The 12,040-nt window shown below is 43.3% G+C and overlaps 1 pseudogene; it reads right to left on the reverse strand.

Annotated features, from left to right (window-relative positions):
* Positions 1–8,513: 8,513 nt before the first annotated feature.
* Positions 8,514–10,372, reverse strand: LOC108490172 (annotated as a pseudogene).
* Positions 10,373–12,040: the final 1,668 nt, after the last annotated feature.

A 12,040-nucleotide genomic window follows, 5' to 3' on the forward strand; every position in this document is an offset into this window, starting at 1 on the left:
GTGGCTGAACTAAGGTAATTAACATAGTTATTTCCTCAAATGTTTACTGCTTGTGGTGAGAACACTTAAAGCCTCTTTCTCATCAGGTTTCAAAATCTGATACAGAAGCACAGACAGCAAGCACACTGTGCAGTAGCTCTCCAGAGCTTTTCAGATTAGCTGACTTCACCTCTTTTGACCCACATCCCTCTAATCTCCATCTCCCGTCTCTGGCAGCTACCACTCTCCTGGGCTTCTACAAGTTCAATTTTTTTTTCTTTGACTTTCACATGTGAGATAATATGGTATGTGTCTTTCTGTGCTTGGTTAATCTGTATTTGAAAATAACATAATTTCCTTCTTTGTTAGAACCAAATGGTTCTCCTTCCATACTATAGTCTTGAACCATGTCTTTTTTAGAAATAGTATCAGCAACCTTTGATGACAACTCACTGTTGTATCAGAAAGTCACAAATTAAGCACCTGTTTCTTACGCTGTTTGTCCTTTCCTGGACTGTTCCTCTGGTGACTTTCTTGCAAAGTTCTTTAATTCACTCCTTTCCTAGTAATTGCAGAGAAGGGGGTGACATGTTAGAACGCCATAGTCTTTTCTGGAATCACTTTATTTTTTCTGAAAAATGGAGAAAATCTTCTGGATTCTGGAATTGTTTCATCAGCTCATCTGGAAAGACCATTTTTTGTAATTGGCAGGAGTGCAGGTTTTGTCTTAAGTTCCTCTCTGTAGAATTTCAACTCTGTGGTAAGCAGTACTAGAGTTTCAAAGGTAGTTCTGTATCGAATCTGGGAAGAAGGTTGAAATCCAGAATACCAGCCACAAAAAGTAGTTGTCTGGTTCTTGCCGAACACTTGAGAGCATATGGTCGTCCTCTGTGTGTTCTCCCTCACATCCCAGAGATCAGCTCCAATGTCTGTTTGAAATCAGTACACATGTTCTTCCCTACTAAGCTCATATCAGCTAGGAGTTTGGGGACAAAGTGAATTGCTTGCCCCTAGCTTTGAAATCTGAGAAATTTGTAAGTAATTAACCACCAAGGCCAACTCCAGCTACTAAGCTTCCTGCCTTCCTCACTGGGTTTTCCTGTAAACTCACCATTTTCTATAGTTGCACAAGTACCCACAGGACAGAGGGTCGGTCACAGCTTTTCCTTTGCAGGCTTTGCTGCACTAACCCTACAGACCATTTCTGAGGATATTGTATTAACCCTCCAGACCATTTCTGAGGATATTGAACTAACCCTGCAGACCATTTCTGAGGATATTGTACTGACCCTCCAGACCATTTCTGAGGATGTTGTACTAACCCTACAGATCATTTCTGAGGATATTTTACTGACCCTACAGACCATTTCTGAGGATATTGTACTGACCCTACAGACCATTTCTGAGGATATTGTACTGACCCTACAGACCATTTCTGAGGATATTGTACTGACCCTACAGACCATTTCTGAGGATATTGTACTAACCCTCCAGACCATTTCTGAGTATATTGTACTAACCCTACACACCATTTCTGAGGATATTTAGCTTCAAGTTGTTTCAAAATTATTTTCTGTGAGTTACAACCCAAACATCACCACCTTGTCTGCCTTCTCTGCCCAAATGAGGAAAATCCAACCCACCACTTCTTTTCTTGTGAAGAGTCTTAGGTTGTCAATGAAACTTCCGTACTCTAACAGCACAACCACCAGTGAACCTTAACTCAGATGGGCTGGGAATTGGTACAGGATTCTTTTGGGTTTATCTTCTGTCATCCAGAGGCCAGGTTGAAGGTGAGTTTGGCTCTGGGAACATGTATATGGGATCTGCGGTTGTAGATAGAACTAATTAGTCCTGATCTGGACTCAATAGCACCCATACATTAGCAGATGTGGGGAGTGTTCTGTCCCCAAGCTGGAGGATCTAGAGCCCAGAAAAGGACAGGAAATATCTCTGAATTGGCCCATGCTCTTTCTCTGTTCCACATAGCTTGAACCTGGCTGGGGAGTGAGCGAGAGGAGCTTTGAATTAAGTTGGAGAGGGGAGGAAAGAATAATTTAATAGAGTGAAAATGGACGAAACACTGTTCCCTGAGCAACTGAAAAAGACTGAAAAGTTATATGAGTTGAATCATGGAACTTGTAGTGACTGAATTTAGGGTGAAAAAGGCTCAGTGTCTATGTGCTCTGCCTTTCCTCTTGTTACCACAGAGAGTGGTCAGGGCCTGTGTGAGGCCAGTCCTTCCCTTGTTTGCTGGCTCCCATCTCTTTCTTCTTCTTCAAGTACTTATCTTCCACGATTCTGCCCTCAATCTAATGTTTCAATGTGTCCTCTCCACTGGATCTTTCTCTACAGCACAGAAGCAATGCTGGTATTTCTCCCTACTTAAAACATCTTGATTTCATTTTACCCTGTTTAGCTACCACTTCACTTCTTTGCTAACCTCTGCAGCCTTTAGAGTGCTGTCCATATTTGCTGTCTCCATTTCCTTTCCTCCTAAGCAAATGCAACCTGAGTTTTGCCCCCACTAGTTTGTCACCGTGGCCTCTATCAGAATTGCTGGCGACTTCTGTGGTGATTTGAATGAGAACATCCCCATAGTCCAAGTATTTTAATGCTTTGTCCCCAGTTCACAGTGCTATTTGGGGAAGGTCATGGATCCTTTAAAAGTGTGGTCATGCTGGAGGGAGAATGTCTCTGGGGGTGGGCTTTGAGAGAATATAGCTTGCCTACTTCCAGTCTATCTCTCTCTGCTTCCTGTGCCTGCTTCAAAATGTTGAGCTCTTAGCTTTGGCCTCCTCCGTCACCATGTCTCCCTACCATGACAAACTCTAATCCCTCTGGAATTATAAATCAAATAAGCTCTTCCTTCTACAAGTTGCCTCGGTCATAGCAACAAAAAAATGCAGAAGCTGGTACCAGGAATGGGGTGTTGTGGTGAAGAATATAACCATGGAAGTTTTTGTAGGAACGCAGAGAATTTTGGAAGTTTGCACTAAAAAAGTGGTTGACGGCTATAAGCAGAGTTTAACAGGCAATTTTAGAAGGAGTCTGGAAGAAAGTAGGGCTGAGAACAATATAGTTCCAGAGGGAAATACAAACTCATGCAGTGACTGGAACAGTTTGGCAAAGTACCAGGCTGCCTTCTGCCTATAGCTTAAGAGCTTGCCTGAGGCTAAGTTGAAAAGCAATGGACTTCAATTTCTATGGCAGAGGAAATTTCAAGACAGCCTAACATTGAATGGGTGGCATGGTTATTAATGGGAAATTTTACGCAAATCTACAATAAAAAAGAGCCAGTAGGGCATAAAGAAATACAACATGTATAATTTGAAGGAAAAAAGAGCACTAGGAGACCATGTTGGTGCCAAGGCATGTGCTGAAGGGGAGGCTGTCTTTGATAAAGTGATTATAGCCACTCAGGCGAGGCCTTCAGATTTGCACTTAGACAATACTAAGAGTACCCTCAGGGCAAATCCCCACCTAGATAAGCCTCCAAGTTATGAAAGGAAAAAGCCTAAGGTGTTTCCACTCCTAGAAAACTGCAGTAGACAAAATCAACTGATAATGTGGATGAAGCAGGCCAGGGTCCACTCCAAGCTGGCTGCCAAACTTGGCAGTGTTGGTCTCATGGTGCTGGATTTAGAGGCATGAGAGACGCAGAGTGAGGGGTTGTCAGTTCTTCCTTTGGGGTTTCAGAGACATGTGGAGTCCAAGCAATGTGCAGCAGGGGAGTCCCTGCACAAAGAAAGTCCTGATTGGCCAAGAGACCCTGAGAGGTCAGTGCATGAAGCTGTGAAGGTCAAGTCTGGTTGGCAGTGAATACCCCAAGATGTTGGAGATGCTAGAACTATGAGACATCTGCCAAGGAGAGGTATATACAGGGAATGGTACCAACCCAAGAAAGAGATGTATGCTGCATGCATCCAAGCTGGAAGACTGAGTCATTTAAGCCCTTTGGAAGTACAGTCCCAGACATCAGACATGGAGTTACTGGATTTTGTGTTTGTTCTGTTCATTTCTGGCCTTGTTTTGGTTCAGTATTTCCCTACTGCCTCCATTTTGGAATTCTCATGTGTTTGGTTCCACTGTGTGTTGGAAATATGTAATTTATCTTTTGATTTTGCAGGGGACTTACAGTTAAGATATTGCTGTGAATCTCAGAAGAGACTTTGGGTTTTTCAATAGTACTGAGACTGTGAAGGACTATGGGGACTTTTGAGGTTGGACTATACGCATTTTGCATTATGATATGGCCTTGAGCCTACGGGAGCCAAAGAGTGGAATGTGGTGGTTTGAGTGAGAATGGCCCATAGGCTCCAAGTATATGGATACTTGGTCCCCAGTTCATAGCACTGTTTTGGGAAGGTCACGGATCCTTTAGGAAGTGTGGTCATGCTGGATGAAGTATGTCACTTCAGGTGGGCTTTGAGAGTATATAGCTGGCCCATTTCTAGTCTGTCTCTCTCTGCTTCCTGTACCTGTTTGAAGATGTGAGCACTTGGCTCTCTGTTCTTGCCACCTCTGTCACTATGCCTCTCCATCATGAGATTATAGACATACACCCCCAGGTCTGGTTTGTACAATGGGTGCTGGAACTCAAAGCTTTGTGCATTTGAGGCGAGCACTTTACCAGATCAGCTACATCCCCAGCCTGTCCCTGAATTATTTCAATTGTCTTTTCTTGTCTTTCCTGCTTCAGTTCTCTACCTGCTTTTGCCACAATAGTCTGGTGTTAATACAGCAGTGAGGCATTTTTTCCCTTTTTTATTTAATTTTTGTGAATTTCATACAATATATTTTCATCATATTTAGAGCCTCTCCCCTAGCTATACCCCTTTACTACCCCCTGCCCAATTTCATTCTCTCTCTCTCTCTCTCTCTCTCTCTCTCTCACACACACACACACACAGTATCTATGTGTGTATGTGTGTCTGTAGAGTCAAATTTGTGTCCCTAAATGTCCTTCATTGTGGATACATCCACTGGAGCCTGGTTAACCTACCAAGAGTCACATCCTTAAAAGAGACTTGACTCTGCCCTTCCCAGCAGTCATCAGCTTCCAATAGCTCCTAGGATAGGGTTGGAGTTTCATACTCCCCTCCCCATGTCTGCACTAGGATTTCGTCTGGCTTGAACATATATGGTACTTGTGCATACTTTCATCATTGCTATGAATTCCTATGAGTAACCAGCTGTCTGGAAAATTCTGGTTCCTTGTGGTCATCTACCACCTCTGGCTCTTACAATCTTTCCACCACTTTTTCTGTAATTATTCCTGAATCTTTGGAGGCAGAAGTTTGATGTAGGCATCCAATTTAGGGATAATCACTTCATAGTCTCATTATCTGTGCATTGACCAGTTGTGGGTTTCTGTGTTAATCACCCCCTGCTGCATAAGGAAACTTCTCTGGTGAGAGTTGAGAGGTGCATTAATGTATGGGTCTAACAATAAGCCACTATGAGTTTCTTTAACACTACATATATTTAATGGTATAATAATATTAGGCTCTTCCCTGTCTAACCACATGTTCCTAGGTGTATTAACAGTGTCAGATATGGACTCTATCTTTTGAAGCAGACCTTAAATACAATTAGAAAGTGATTGGTTTATCCCCATATTTATGCCACTGTTGCACCAGAGCTCATATCTTGCCAGGCCAGCTGGCAAGGATGCAGGATTCACAGCTGGGTAAGGTTAATGATTAATTTTTTTCTTCAAGTAACATGCATAGCACCTTCCAGCTCTGTGAAAGTTAGCCAGTAGAGATGAAGCTTTGAAGTCAATACCAGCTTGATTTCTCCCTATTTTTTCTGTGGTTCATGTGTACAGTGTCTTCAGCAATAGGGTCTTACCCTAGTAGGTAATCAAGAGCAGGGACAATGGCTGGTATTGTTTGAGAGTCTATGGCATCCCTGGCCAACAGCTTCCAAAGGAGTCCATCCATGGCATTGGGCTTTTACTTTGCTGGCTTGTGGTGTCTAGTAGGGACAATGGCCCCTATTGAAGGTAACTCTTTTAAATCTTGTATAATGTGTGTTACACATTGAGAAGCATCTATATAGGTGAGTTTCCATTGCTTTTTCTAAGGCCTTTAGTGTTAGTTATTCCAAGACATTATTTTAAGCTGGGAATCGAATCATGTCTTGCCTCTAGCTGACACCCTCCAGTGATTCTCCATTTGCCACAGAGTAAAACCCAAGTTCTCCCACTGGCTCACAATGGCCTTCCAATCTGGTCCCTATCACCTCTTATCTCTCTCTACTGGTCCATCCACAGCCCCCTGCTTTGCCTTGCTTAGGGCCTTTACAGTGTCTGTTCTTTCTGCCTGGAACCCTCTTCCCCTAGGTAGCTTCACTTGCTTCCTTCCCATCTCACCTGTTCAAAGAGGTAGATTCTGACAATTGTTTCAAGTTGTAGTCTTCTCTCCCACAGTCTTCCAGTTACACCATGTTGACTTCATTCTCTCTCACTGATTAATTCTTTGCTATTTGTCTGTCTTGGCTGTAAGTGTATGAGCTCTAAGAAGGCTGAAGTGTTTGGGTTGGATTTACTCACTGCTGCATGTCATGTGTTTAACATGGTGCCTAGCATGCAATTAGTGTTGTGACTAATGAATGCACCGACAGCACTGGCTTCAAGAAGGAAGATCCAAAAGAAACTTGGACCTTGAGGTGAAAGTAATAGTGAGGTGAATTCAGACTGATCCCAGATTGATATTTACCACTGAGTCTGAAGGTTTGAAGGGAGACCACTCTGCAAGTGCAAGATTTTAGGGGGTACAGTGAGGAAGGAGTTTTATTCTAATGGCTCATAATAGAACATTTTGATTCTAATAAGTTATGATGTATTGGTTATAGTTAGTTAATTAGATCCAGTTTTTTATATACCAAAGGTAGGTGAAGTTCTTATAATGTACAGCAGAACAGTCACCTCAGAAGCTTTGTGATAGAGGGAAGTAGACTCAAGTGAGCATCTGAGGCATCTAAATATGATGCCTCATGGAAGAAAGCATTTTGAGAAGTCAGAGTCACCAATGGAGGATTGGCCTGGAAAAGCCTCTGGCTTTGAGAGAGAAAGTGAAGATCTGAGTGGTTCAGAGGAGGACATTGCTGAAGAAAAGAGTATGCAGTGATAGGGGCTGGAGAGATGGCTTGGCAGGTAAGGCTGCTCTTACAGAGGACCCAGGTTCAGTTCCCAGCACCCCTGTGGTGGCTAACAACTGTCTGTAACTCTGGTTCCAGTGGCCCCAATGCTGTCTTCTAGCCTTTACATGCATTGCATGCATGAGCACATTTATATACATGCACACAAAACACTCATACACACAAAATAAAAATAAATAACTGAAACATTTTTTAAAGAGTGCAATGATTGATAAGTTGTTCTGCAGGCTTAGTTGGAGATATGGGAGGCAGAGTCTGGAATATACTGAGAAAATCCAGAGCTGACACTTGTAAGAGGAAAAGAATAGAAACGTGCCAGAGCTTCTTGCAAAGCCAGTGACCAGAAAACCAAACAAGTTTGGAAAACACAGGAGCAGATGCAAGACTTGTTAATGATTGTTCAGCTGCTTCTGACTGTGCAACAGTGGGATGTGGAGACACAGAAATCCAAGGAACAAGAAGGAGAAACAATATTTTTGGCAAGAGCAGAATTCTCAACAGTTTAGAGTTGTTCAGAACCAGAGCCTAAAAACAATCAGACAGCTATCTAAGCAGTTCATAAAAGAGTTTGGAGGACTCAGAGAATAACTACTTACTGATACACAGAGTGAACTTAAAAAAAGAAATGGCTAGGTCACCAAAACATTATGATAGAAATTGTAAGTTCTATGTCAAATTAGAAAGATGAATTAGTGGAAGCACTGACTTTTTTATTTGCTGAACTATGCATAACAATTAAACATGATATATGTTTAATATCTCTACCTTTAAAAACAACAGTGACAACTGGCAGTTGCCTGTAAGTCCCTTCAATCCATGTTGCTCTGATGACTTTCTGGAGAAAGAAGTTGAATCGAAGTAATATGATTACAATGTTAGCTAAGAGGCATGGCTTTACAGTAGAAATTCTCATTTAAATGATAACAATTTCAGGGACTGGAGAAATGTTCAGTGGTTAAGAGTACTGAGTGCTGTTCCAGAGGACCTGGGCTCAGTTCCCAGTACCCATGTGGTAGCTAACAACCATTGGTAACTCCAGTTCCAGGGGACCCATCACTCTGCTGGCCTCCATGGGTATATACAATGTGGGTGCACTTACATAATGCAGGCAATACACTCATACACATAAAATAAAAATAAGTTCATTAAAAATTACAATTTTCATCATTAGCTTAAGTATATGATTTTTTTCTTTCTGTTAATTTTTCATTTTTTAAAGAAATGTTTCTTTTTATTTCAAAACAACCTATAGAGCCTTATCTAGATAAAGGTTCTATGAGCTCACGAGTTATTGCTGGGTTTTGTTTCTAGGGAATCAGTCAAATCAGTTATGCTATGGAGATAACTGGTCTCTTCTAAGCCTCTTCTCAGGATCCATACACCAGACACTCCTCCCTGCTCTCTGAAGAGCACACCGTGGGTGCCGTGTTCCTCTCCTTCGCCTTTTCTTCCTTCAGCGCTTTGTCCTTACCTAGAGTGTCCTTATGTAGCTTTTCCTTATCTAGAGTAAACTGGATTGGATTAGCTGCAGGTCTTGTTGTTAATACATCCCAGTCTTTAAACCCTGCTTCCAGCCATAAAAGTGCATACTGATGAGTTTGCCATAGTTAGGCTCAGTGATACGGATGTTCAGAGACTGGCTTTGATCAATGAAAGCACCTCTCTTGAATACCATTTTGAGGACAGTTTTCTGAGAGATTTCCTACACAGTCTTATAAAGCTGATTCAGGTCATCAGGAATTTCTGATATGTTCTGGATAAATCCATTGCATGCAATACTCTGGGTTTTTGTTTTTTTTTTAAATCTCTTCATTCAAGATTCCAATAAATCTTTCAGTAAGTGAGGATATACAATCTGAAATTCTCCTAACAAAACTCTTCAAGTGTGGATGTTGCTGGTATAACGTTCAATAGACTCATTATTCCCCAGAATCTGAGCAGTTGAAGCAGTAGGCATCAGGGCAATAAGTAAACTGTTTCTTATACCATACTTTGCAATCTGCCTTGAGAGGCTTTCAGTCCCACAGCTCTGTGGAAGTGACATTCCACACATCATACTGAAGAATCCCTTTGTTTACTGGAAAGACCTTGTAAGTTTCGTAGGGGCCAAGCACCTTGGCTAGGTCAAAGAGGTGTGACTATAGCTTGCCAGCATAGTGATTGGAGGACACTTCCAGTTAACACTCCACCCCTTCCTCTGGCTCTTGCATTCTTTCTGCCAACCTCTTCTGCAAAAGTCCCTGAGCCTTGGAGGAGGTGGTAGGTGTGGGATGATCTTCCTTGCATTGTGGCAAGGCACTGAACTTTCAGGTCTCTGCATCATCTCTTTTCCATGGGCTGTTGGCCAGTTTCAGTGGGATTCCATCTACTATAAAAACACAAACAGCAAGAAGCAAGAACATCTAAACAATGACTGCTATAATAACTTAACCTATGGGTATAAATGCAAATGCTTGGTTGGTACTTTAGCAGGTGCATTACATCCATCTAACAAAGCAATTGCAGTGACTTCCCACTGGGGCCTATATCCTCCCCTGCTGCAGAAGGTTACCTTCCTCTATGTCCCAGATGTGTGTTCCACCCCTAGGAGCAGGCATTATATCCAATGAAAACTGGCTGGTTGTACATACACTAGACATTCCACTATTGCACCAGCAGGAACATCTTGGTTGGCATGTTGATAGTGCAACACATGGGGTCCTTTGTTGAGGAGACTTATAAGGGACTATTCTCCCCAAGCCACCTGTATGTTGCCTTTTGGCACCATGCAAATCACCCATCCAGTGACAGGGAGTTTCCAGCTTAGTCTGAGCTTGATTTCTCCTTCTCCTGTGCTCACATCACACAGTGTCTTTAGCAATAAAGTCTTTCTGTCCACTTCTGGTGTAAAATCAACATTATTGGCAATGGCCTTTATTGTTTTGGGGACCTCTACTGTCCCTCAGTCCAACGGCTCATAGGGGCACCCCACCTCTGGCACTAGGATTTTCTTTTAACAACCGTATTACTTTTGCTTCTGGAAGGAAGGGTACCTTCTGTACTTAAGTCTTTTATTCTTTTTTTTTTTTCACTGTGTATCTGGAGAATTTTTCCCCCTTTATTCCCATTTGTGGTCTATAGTCATGGCTAGGGAGCTCGGACCCAGGACTGTCAGGGGTTATAACTGCCATGTTTCCAGAGTGTGTGGTTTGCCTCATCACACCCGTACCTCTGTTTCAGTTTTCATCCTGGTTTTTGTTTCTGTTGATCTTTTCTCTTCCACATGCTCCTCAAAAATACTTAATGTTTATATGGAGCCTGGACGCCTAAGTTCATCTCAGGGTGATGACAGGCCTAGGCCAATGAGGGAGAGAATTGGGGAATGGAAGTGGGAAACGGAGGGAAGGGGAAGAGGGAGAGAGAGAAAGCATTATGGTAAAGAAGCCTTTCACCTCCCAAGACTTAATATGCAAGTCTTTGCCTTCCCCACTTAGGAAGAGCCATATTTCCTTTATGTTTACTTTGCTGTCAGATGGTTCGATCAAGTCAATCTTGTATCCCTTTCTTTTGGGAAAGATGATGTGAAGGAGAGATGACCCATCTTAGAGTCAGTCACATCTTAGCTTCTTTTTGTCACTCTTAACCCCTTCCCTTTGATTTTTGTCCTTTCAGAAAGCTGCCCTGAAACACCCTGAGGTGATTTAGCGCCATCTATCCATCCACCCAGCCAGTCATCCACCAGCCCATTCACATATCCAATTTATTTGACAATTAAATCCATTACTATGCACATTGCCATGCTGTATAGAGCAGATTGCTGTGGAGGAAAGGCGGGAGAAGCTTTATGGAGATGATGTTCACAGCCTCACAGCCACTTGTGTGAGAAAGCTTACTTTGTCTTTGTGCATGAATTACTTTGTGTTGAAAATATGAGCGAAGGGAGGAGGAAGATGTGCCAAGGTCACAAGGCAAGCATGTCACAGAGCCAGCTCAGAGCCTGGGTCTCGAGGGCTCTATGCTCTCAGTCGGAATTGGTGGGGTTCTGTGAGGAGGAGGGGCAAGTGGCTGACTCTCCCCCTCCAGAGGAATCTTTGGCACATTTCTCTTGGCCTCCAGGTGCACATCTTCATGTTGTACTGACATAGCCCCACTCCATGAACTCTTCAGCCTGATGGTGTCGACACAGCTACATGCATTTAAAGCCCTTGCACAACCAATGCAGTTAAAGCCATGACACGCCCAATGAATTTAAAGCCCTTGCATACCCAAGGTAGTTAAGGCCCTGACACACGCACTAAGGAAGGCTCAGTTCTGACACAGGACACTGACATTATAGGTAGAAATCAGAAGATTCTAAATTATCCATGAGCTGTCAGAAGAAGCAGTCACTCAACAATTCCTCATCTCTGCTGTGGAAGCTTCTGGGCTTGACCTATCACAAGGGCATCAACTACTCAGAATTTCCAGTGTCCAAGGCAAACAAGTCCTGACCATGAGCGCTGACCAGGGAAACAGGGCTCCTGTTTCTCCTCTGTTACTTGCGCTGGTCAACACAAGGTCTCATTCACTGGACTGTTGCAAAAGCTCTGTCTAAGCAGACAGGGTCCCTGAAACAGCTTAAGAGGGTTTTGTGGACAGCCTGGAAATCGAAGGGAAGAGACAAGTACATGAAGACCTGGGTGGCCACTCCCTCAGCTGCACTGCACCACTGACCCTGGGTGGCCACTCCCTCAGCTGCACTGCACCACTGACCCTGGGTGGCCACTCCCTCAGCTGCACTGCACCACTGACCCTGGGTGGCCATTCCCTCAGCTGCACTGCACCACTGACCCTGGGTGGCCACTCCCTCAGCTGCACTGCACCACTGACCCTGGGTGGCCACTCCCTCAGCTGCACTGCACCACTGACCCTGGGT

Source organism: Nannospalax galili, unplaced genomic scaffold (assembly GCF_000622305.1).
Source record: "Nannospalax galili isolate Female #2095 unplaced genomic scaffold, S.galili_v1.0 scaffold108, whole genome shotgun sequence".
In the NCBI taxonomy this organism is placed as follows: Eukaryota; Metazoa; Chordata; class Mammalia; order Rodentia; family Spalacidae; genus Nannospalax; species Nannospalax galili.